The 10407-nt window shown below is 42.4% G+C and overlaps 1 pseudogene; it reads right to left on the bottom strand.

Annotated features, from left to right (window-relative positions):
• Window positions 1–9006: 9006 nt before the first annotated feature.
• On the bottom strand, window positions 9007–10045 carry LOC118661923 (annotated as a pseudogene).
• Between the last annotated feature and the right edge of the window lie 362 nt (window positions 10046–10407).

Below are 10407 nucleotides of genomic sequence, written 5' to 3'. Positions count from 1 at the left end.
GATGCACGAATTTATGCCCCAGTGGGGTAGCCTCAGCCTGGTCTGCAGGATTGGGCAGAAACCAGTTCTCCAACATCCCCCAAGGGGTCCCATATTGCGAGATGGTGCAGGCTAGGCCGAGGGACCCCGCTGGTGCACAATCGGGGTTGGGAGGAACATGGGAGGTTGGCCAGCCGGGGAGAGACTGTGGGAGGGCTCCAGGGCATGCCCAGCCCATCTTGCTCAGTCCCGATTGGCTGGACCCCAGCAGCAAGCTAACCTACCAGTTGGAGCGTCTGCCCCCTGGTGGTAAGTGCATGTCATAGCGAATGATTGAACTGCTTTAGCATTTCATTAGCATACTATGCTTTGATGTTTGAATGGCCCACTGGATAATTAGCATATTAGGCTTTTCTTATACAGGAAGTGCTTAGAATTTCTATTAAATTTTGATTTATTTTCATTTAAAATTTAATTTTAAAAAAACCTTTTGGATTTGCAAAGTTATACTATACCAAATGTGCATTCAAACTGGGTGTAAACTGAATCTAGATGTCCTAACTCTTAGTTCACTGCTATTTTCCTGGATATTCACTTTTCCATTCTAAATAATTCTATGTAATTAAATATTTAGAAGTTTACCTCAAAGAAAATATTTTATGACTGTCTTTTAATTTTTTTATAACCTCTATAATTTCAGAAGGGTGCATAAGTCAATAGTTTATGCACCCATCTATAAACTATCTAGAACACAATTGGGAGACTATCAGTAGGCAAGCAAAACATCTGAGGACCTAGAAAGGATCTCTTTGTGCCCATTTTCTTTACCATGTACATTCTATCTCTAACAGAATTCTTAAACTGCTTCATAACACTAAATATTTATTATTAGTTCATGGCAATAGTAAATAAGTTAGATTTATAATTATGGCTGTTAAGGTAGAGCTGTGATGTCTAGTTAAAAAGCAAGAAAAATACCACATGATCTCACTCATTTATGGATAATAAGGACCATTATAAACTAATGAACAAAAATAGATACAGAGGCAAAGCAGCCTCGAACAGACTGTCAAACTACAGCCAGAAGGCAGAGGGGGGGCTGGGGGGTGGGAGGTGGGGGTAAGAGATCAACCGAAGGACTTGTATGCATGCATATAAGCATAACCAATGGACATAAGACAGTGGGGGTTAAGAGAGGCTGGGGGATTGTCAAGGGGGGGAAAAAGAGGAGACATATGTAATACCCTTTGTAATACTTTAAGCAATAAAAAAAAGCAAAACTCATCTTGAACAATGCCAAGAGAAGACTGAAAAGGAAACAGAAAGAAGAGGAGCTGGAAGGTCAACTAAACAAGTAATAACTCCCTGCAGGGTTCAGAAAATGTATATGATATGTAGAAACATGGGGAAACTTAAGATGAATATCCAGTTTCTACTCTCAATATCCCTGCTCCAGTCAACACAGAAAAGCATGGTGTTCAATAAATGGGGTTACTACACACACACACACACACACACACACACACACACACACACACACACACTGTATAATTCAGAATGACCATGTGGCAAATAAATCCTAATTCATACTTGGAATTCTTTCCTGGTGCTCTCTACTTTTGTTAATGGAGATTTAAACATGCTACAAGCAACATAAGAAGTCCATCACTACTCAAAGCAGACACATAACAATTGAGGAAAGGGAAGTAAAAAAGAAACAAACACCACAAAAGGTGTCAGGCTTAGAAATAACACCTCAAAAGTAAGTTAAAAATGCATTCATAAAATTATAAAATTATGAAAATAAATAATTATTTTAGGAATAAAAAATGTTCAAAATAAGAAATCAATGTTACACATCACATTAACAGATTGAAAAAACAAGACTCTAACATCACTTTAATAGGGACAAAAATATTTTTTTAAAATAAAAACTCATTCAGCATAATTTTTAGGGGAAAAAACTTCATTACTAGGCCTTTTTCTTACTTGATCTTATATATGTCTTAGTTATCTATAGGAATCATTACACTTAGCCATAGTACTTAAAACTTTTTTTCTATAAAGTCAGGAACGCAACTAGAATTATTACTTTCATGTCTTCTACTCACCATTGTTCAGAGAAAACTAATGAAACACAAAGGGAAGAAAGAAAAGAAACAGAAAGACAGAGGGAAGAAAGAAAAAAGTATAAACTCAGTAATCCTATTTAATAAAGAGGGAATATGCTAATTGACACTCACACCATTGCAAAGATGGTGGCACCCACAGCCAATAAGGAGGGAATATGTTAATTGACTGCCCCGCCCTCAAAGGTGGCAGCACCCACAGCCACAAGATGGCAGTGCCCAGTATCCTCAGCCCCACCAGGGTGCCTTCCTTTGGAGTCCCCCAGTCCCCTCAGCCCCCCAGCTGTCCAGGGCCACCCGAGGCTCAGGTAACCAGGGCTGGCCGAGGCTTGAGCTGCTGGCAGTGGCAACAGCAGAGGTGTGATGGGACATTGCCTTCCCCTGATCGCCGGGTTGCCTCCCGCCCCTGAGGGCTCCCGGATTGTGAGAGGGGGCAGGCCAGGCTGAGGGAACCCCCACTCCAGTGCATGAATTTTCATGCACCAGGCCTCTAGTAATTTAATAATCATTAACACAATGGTGAACAATATAATTTTCTACAAAAAAATTCAGAAGGTGCAAAAGTTATCAAAATTTACTTGTAAAAATCCATCAAACAGAAATCACATCCATTCTCTTTTTTTATTGAATTTATTGGGGTGACATTGGTTAATAAAACCATACAGGTTTCACGTATGAAGCTCAATAAAACATTATACACATTCTGCATTGTTCTCTCTCACTATTACCATAGAACAGGGATGGGGAACCTTTTCTCTGCCCATTTGGACATTTATAACATCATTTGAGGGCCCTATAAAATTATCAACTTAAAAATTAGCCTGTTATATTTGGTTAAACATTTAATTAACTCACCCCTAATGCCTTGGCAGGCCAGACCAAATAGTTCCTCAGGCCTTACACAGCCACTGGCCAGATGCTCCCCACCCATGGGTCTGTCAATCAGAACACTATGGAGTATCCCCCATTGACCAAGATTGCCCTGGGGGAGATTTTTATACTGAGTGCATCAACAGCTAGCAAGATAATTGGATATAAAAAGAAAGCCCTCCCCCTCCTATCCCTACAAGAACAGGGGGTTTGAGCAGGAAGAAAGATAGTCTTTGAGACAGATGGAGAAGATCGTTCAGATGGACAGAGATGAGATTGGTCTTTGAAATGGGAATCTGCCATTCTCCCAGATAACGTGGCTCCTGAATGAAATCTCTTTCCTTTTGCACCAGAACTTGCTTCACAAGTTTGGCTTTCCTGTAGCAGGAAGTCAAACCTCTGTTGTCCAACTACCAGTTTAGGCCTGATCCCACTTTCAATCCAGAACCACTGGCTCCTAACCACTCACCTGCCTGCCTGCCTAATGCCCCCAACTGCCGTTCCCTGCTGGCCTGGTCACCTACAACTGCCCTCCCCTGCAGGCCTGGTCGACCCCAACTGCCCTCCTATAAGGAATTTGGACGTCCAGAAGATGTCCGGTTGACCACATCTAATTAGCATATTACCCTTTTATTAGCATATATATATATATATATATATATATATATATATATTTTTTTTTCCCCCCCCAATCATCCAACCCACTTTCCATATGACAGTTGTCATTGTGTTCTATGTATCACTGTTTCTGTTTCTATTTTGTTTATTAAATTATTTTGTTCTTTATATTTCACCTATAAGTGAGATCATATTAGTATTTGTCTTTCTCTGACTGGCTTATTTCACTTAGCATAATAATCTCCAGGTCCATCCATACTTTTGAAAAAGGTAAGATTTTCTTCTTTTTTATGGCATAGTAGTATTCCATTGCATAAATGAACCTTTTTTTTTTTATACATTCATCTACTGATGGATACTTGGACTGTTTCCACTTGGCTATTGCAAATAATGCTGCAATGAACATAGGGGTGCATATATTCTTTGGAATTGGTGTTTCAGAATTCTTAAGCTATATTCCCAGAAGTGGGATTAGTGGGTCATAAGGCAGTTGCATTTTTAATTTTTTGAGGAAACTCCATACTATTTTCTCCAGTGGCTACTCCAGTCTACATTCCCACTAATAGTGCACTAGGGTTCTGTTTTCTCCACACCCTCACTAACACTTGTTGTTTGTTGATTTATTGATAACAGCTATCTGTAAGGTGTGAAGAGCTGCCTCATTATGGTTTTAATTTGCATCTCTCTGATGATTAATGATGTTTACCATATTTTCATATGTCTATTGGCCATTGGTATGTTCTGTTATGGAGAGGTGTCTATTCAGATCCTTTATCCCAGTTGGTTGTTTTTTAAAAAAATATTTTTGAATCTTCATCCAAGAATATGTATTTTTAATTGATTTTAGAGAGAGGGAGAGAGGAACATCAATGTGGGAAACATCAATATGTTGCCTTCTGGAGACGCCCATTCTGGGGATAAATCCCGCAACTTGGTATGTGGCCTCACTGGGAATCAAATTTACTGCTTTTGGTTTATGGCACAATGCTCCAACCAACTGAGCAACCTGGCAAGGGCTGCCCACTAAAAATTTTTTTTTTGTCTTCTTGGTGTTGAGTTCTATAACTTCTTTATATATTTTGGAAATGTATATTCTGCTGTCTTTGAGAGAAATGCTCTAAAGATATCAATTAAATCCATTTGATCTAGTGTGTCACTTAAGGTCACTGCTTTCTTTTTTATTTCTGTTTTTAGGATCTATCCATCTATCCATTAATGTCAGTTGGTTATTAAAATGTTCTACTATGACTGTAGTACTGTCAATCTCTTTATGTCCATCAGGATTTGCTTTATACATTTAAGGTGAATACATGTTAATGGTTATATCTTCTTGTTGGATTGCCTCCTATATTTTTATCTTGTGTCCTTTAAAAAAATGTTCTTATTGATTTTTAGAGAAAGCAGGGAAAGAGAGATAGAAACATCAATGAGAGGAATCATTGATTGGCTGTCTCCTGCACGCACCCCTACTGGGAATTGAACCCACAACCCAGGCATATTCCTTGATGGGGAATCAAACTAGTGACCTCTTAGTTTCTGGGTTGATGCTCAACTGCTGAGCTACATTGGCCTGGCTGTAGTGTTCTTCTTGATCTCTTACCAAAACCTATGTGTGAAGTCTATTTTGTCTGATATAAGTATTGCTATCACTACTTGTTTTGTTTTCATTGGCATGAAATACTTTTTTGATCCCATCTGAGGCCGATCTTTTGAAGATAGCTTATGTATGGGTCATGTTTTATTATTTATTCAGCTACCCAATGTCTTTTGATTGGAGCATTTACTACATTTAAAGTTATAATTGGTAGTTATTTATTGCCATTTTGTTTTTTATACCAACATTTCTCTCCATTTCTCTTTTTCTTCTTCTGAAAGCAGACCCTTTAACAATTTGTGCAATACTTGTGTGGTGGTAATTAATTTCTTTAGCTTTTTTGTCTGAAAAGCCCTTTGTTTTGCCTTTAATTTTAAATGTCAGCCTTGTTGGATAGAATAGTTTTAGTTGCACTTCCTTGTTTTTCATCACTTTGAATATTTCATGCCAACCCCTTATGGCCTGAAATGTTTATTTTTAGAAATCAATTGAGCCTCATAGGAACTCCCTTGTAGGTAACTGTCTCTCTTTACCTGCTTTTAAAATTCTCTCTTTGTGTGTAATCTTTGACATTTTAATTATCTTATGTGTATGTGTGGGTCTCTTCAGGTTCATCTTGATTGGGACTTTCTGAACTTTATGAACTTGTGTAACCTTTTCCTTCACCCAGTTAGGGAAGTTCTCAACCATTATTCTTCAAATAGGTTCTTGATAACTTGCTCATTCTCTTCTCTGACTGGTACCCTTATTATGCAGATGTTATTGTGTTTGATGTTGTTGTAGACTTTTGTCATTTTAAAAAATTATCTTTTCTTTTTATTACTCTGCTTGTATAGTTACTGTTATCTTATCCTTTAAATCATTTATTTGATCCTCTGCCTCAATTTAACCTGCTTTTGATTCTTTCTATTTTATTTCAGATATTGTATTCTTCATTTCCAACTAGTTCTATTTTATGGTGTCTATGTCCTTGTAATATTTACTATTTCTTTAGGTTCTCACTGAGGTTACCTATTCTTCCCCTAAGAGAAAGGACAATTTTATGACCATTCTTTTAAATTTTATATCTTGTATAATGTTTACTTCTATTTCATTTACTTCTTTTTCTGGGGATTTCCCATGTTCATACTTCCAGCTTCCTTGTTCCTCTCTCAAGAGAAATGCTCCCCAAGGTCTGGTGAACTTCCACTGGGAGAGAATCTAGGGACAAATGTGCATTGACCACCCCTCCCTCTCATTCTGAGTTGGTTGTGCCCATAGAGTGCATAGACTCATAAAGGATAAGAAATGCAAATAACCAACTTCACTTTACAGCATTTAAATAATCATCTCATCAGTACAGCTGCCACCAGCTGCATATGGGTAATGGATTAGATGGAGAGTGAGCTACTTTGAAATGACTGGAAGCTGCTTTAGAATGGAAGGGGACTGAACTTCATTGTGCCAGTGGAGACAAGCCCTTAAATAAGAGTTTAAAGGCAGGTATCACTCTGTCATCTTGAGGTGTCAAAATTCTGAGAAAATAGGATTTTTAAAAAAATTCTCTTCTAGAGAAATAGCACAGGACATGTAGTGAGTTGGAAAGGATTAAGAACTTGTAAGGCAAATTTCAAAACCACTGAGAGCATCAGTATCCCTATTTGGAAAACGGAGCAACATCGTCTGTTAGTGTAATAGCAATCACGGTCAATGCCCTGAACAACTGCCTTGGCCTGTGTTCAGGTGAGCTTCAGTTCCTGTGGTGCTCATGGCTTCCTTGGTTTCTCTGGGGACATTCTTTGACCTGGAGACTGTGCTTTACCTGTCAGGAACGAGACAGAAGAGTGCCAGAGAGTTACTCCCAAGGAGCAAACATCAATGAATAAGGAATGGAAGCCGGGGAATATGGTGAATAATTACACCTGCCTCCCTTGTTCTTTACTGGACAGATTGGAGGCATAAGGCACAAAGTTTCTCAGAGGTTCCCAATAGAATGAGTTCTCAATTGCCCACAGTGGCAAATTATTGACTTTTAGCTCCTCCCTGCTTCACTTCCCCATGCCCTCAAATTGCTTTCTGGTATCATTTCTCAAATGAAGTACATGAACCCATATTCTTACTCAGAGTCTATTTCAAGGGCAACTCAAACTGATATTTTTTTGGAATTAATGTTATATAATAAATGTGGAACAAAAAATGCTTCTTCATAGAGACTATGCAACTGTTCTTAGCACCGCAGTGTCCTGGAACTCACAGAGAATTCAGCAATAAAAAAGCAACAAAACCATCACATAAACCTTGACTAAATCCTCCACATGTTTCTGGAAATATAACTGCCAAGTATAGATACTATTTTCCCCAGCTTTATCTCAGCTAGGGGGGGCATATCTACACTAATAAAAGGGAAACATGCAAATTGACTGTCCCTCCGCTACACCCACCAGCCAATCAGGGTGAGTATGCAAATTAACCCAACAAAGATGGCGGCAGCCATGGAGCTGGAGGCTTGGGTTGCCCCCGGAGATGGTGGACGCCAAGCTTCCCGCATTCCCTGGCCACCACTGAAGGAGTGGCTGGGGGCCTGGGTCGCCAGGGGACATGGCCAGCCTGAAAATGGCCCTCATCCCCTTACCCAGGCTGGCCAAGCCCCCATGGAGTAAGAGTCCCCACTGGGGGCCTGGCCAGTCTGCAAACAGCCATCATCCCCTCACCCAGACCGGCCAAGCACCCCAGCAGGGACCCCCAACTTGAAGGGGTTATGGCCAGCCTGAAAACAGCCCTCAGCCCCTCACCCAGGTTGGCCAGGCACCCCACTGGGACCCCCCACCCTGAAGGGGCTGTGGCCAGCCTGAAAATGGCCCTCAACCCCTTACCCAGGCTGTCCACACCCCCATGGAGTAAGAGTCCCCACTGGGGTGCCTGGCCAGCCTGCAAACAGCCATCATCCTCTCACCTAGGCTGGCCATGCCCCCCAGCAGAGACCCTCATCCCATGGGGGCATGGCCAGCCTTCAAACCACCACAGGCCCCTCTCCCAGGCCGCCCCATGCCCTAAGGGAACACCCATCCTGATCCAGGACACCCTTCAGGGCAAACCAGCCAGCCCCCACCCATGCACCAGGCCTTTGTCTATACTAATAAAAGGATAATATGCTAATTAGACTGGGAGACCTTTCAGCAGACCTTCCAGATGTTCTTCTGGACAAAGCCATGGTGGCGGGGCTGAGGTAGAGGCAGCTAGAGGCCAAGAGGGGAGGGCAGTTGTGGGTGATCAGGTCAGGATGGGATGGCAGTTGTGGGTGATCAGGCTGGTGGGGGGGCAGTTGGGGGTGATCTGGCCATCAGTGGGGGTCAGTTGGGGGCAAGCACACTGGCCCAGGTGGCAGTTGGGGGTGATCAGGCTGGCGGGGGGGGATTTGGGGACGAGCAGGCTGGCAGGCAGAATAGTTAGGAGCAATCAGGCAAGCAGGCAGGTGCGCGGTTAGGAGCCAGCAGTTCTGGATTGCGAGAGAGATGTCCAACTGTTGGTTTAGGCCCGATCCCTGTAAACTGGCAGTAGGACATCCTTCCAGGGGTCCCAGATTGGAGATGGTGCAGGCTGGGCTGAGGGGCACTCCCACTACATGAATTTTGTGCACCAGGCCTCTAGTGATTACAATAAGATATGTGGGCACTTGGTGGGTGGCTGATTGTGTTCTTTTTTTTTTTCCTTCAGTTATTTTTTATTTCTTCAAATTTGTTGTTTATCAGGAGTGACTGAAATAAAAAATATAATTGAGTCCCATCACCACCATGGAAATGACTTTGAGAGAAAACTGGTCAGATGAATATTGCTTCCCATTTTCAACCAGTAAATAGTTTCCACTGATAAAACAGACAACCAAGTCTGTCAAGAATGCTCAAGATATGTTACATAATACAACATGCCTGTTCACAGGGGCTGGGGGAGGGAAGACTAGGAAATAATTTATGTGAACTTCTTGATTTCATCATACAAGACAAGCACAAAAGCACCACCCATGCCTCTGAGAACATTGAACCATGTACCCTTGAAAAAAGCTTTGCCTCCATCACGAGCAATCTTCCTCTAGTAGTCGAGTGTGCCTGTGTACATGACATCAGTTCCTTTATTCCCTGATTGCATCATCATGCCGCGACGAACAGTTTCAAATGGATAGGAAGTCAGCCCAGCCACCGCAGTGACGGACTGTGCGATCATCCAGCTGATGCAGATGTGAGTATTCTTGGGATCTGGAAGCATTCCCTTTGCAGTATCATAGACACTGAAGTAGGCAGCCCGGTAGGTGATAATACCCTGATGACACATTAAAGCCTTGGTATAGGCCTCTAAGCCCATCAGATTTGTAGATCTTAACCAGGCAGTCGCCGAGGCCTTTGAATTCCCTTTCAGCTCCGGCTTTGCCCACATCAGCTGCTAGACGGGCACGGGCAAAATCAAGAGGATACACGAAACACAAGGAGGTGGCCCCAGCCGCACCATCTGGATTCCCTGCAAAGTACCGCCCAAACTGGGCTCTCTTGTCCACACCACCCAGGAAGATCTGCTTGTATTTATCTTTGAAGGCAAAGTTGAGAGCCTGGTTCGGGAAGTATCTGATGACATTGGCCAGGTTTACCGCGCCAGAAGGGCAGGACTCCCTGCTCCTTGGGGATACGAACCCCGCAGTCTTTAATGCCCTTGTACTGCTTATCTGCAGTGATTTGCTTGCTGGTATGCTGCACCTGCAGCAGCAGCTTGACCCGCTCGTTGGGTGCCACTGCTGTCTTGGAGATGGCTGCGGCCACTCCACCTGCCAGGAAGTCCTTGGCAAAGGACACAGCGGCATCTGTCATGTTGAAAAGAAGAAGCGGGTGACTGCTGGCCTGGGACCAGGACCAGCTGAACTCCGGGCTCTCTGATTGTGTTCTTGAATAGAAGAGTTGCACCTTCTCCTTTCCTCTTGAAGGAATGTGGAAGCAAAGGAGAGCTGCTCTGGACCATGCAGGTAAGGGACATACTGTAGGGATGTTGAAGCCACACGGCCGGCAGTGAGAGCCTGGCTAACTGACATTGTGAAACTTTCACCTCAGCCCGGGGCTGCTATGCCTAACCTTGGAGTCTCTACTACTTTGAGTCTCAGTTACACCAGATTAACCCATAATCTAGCAAATATTCACCAAAACCTAAGGTTAAAAACATTCAGTATGTCCAAGCTAACATCTATGAGAACCGTCACAT

Source organism: Myotis myotis, unplaced genomic scaffold (assembly GCF_014108235.1).
Source record: "Myotis myotis isolate mMyoMyo1 unplaced genomic scaffold, mMyoMyo1.p scaffold_m19_p_8, whole genome shotgun sequence".
Taxonomy (NCBI): Eukaryota; Metazoa; Chordata; class Mammalia; order Chiroptera; family Vespertilionidae; genus Myotis; species Myotis myotis.
The sequence above is the reverse complement of the archived record's forward strand: the minus strand, read 5'-3'. Positions and strand labels throughout refer to the sequence as shown.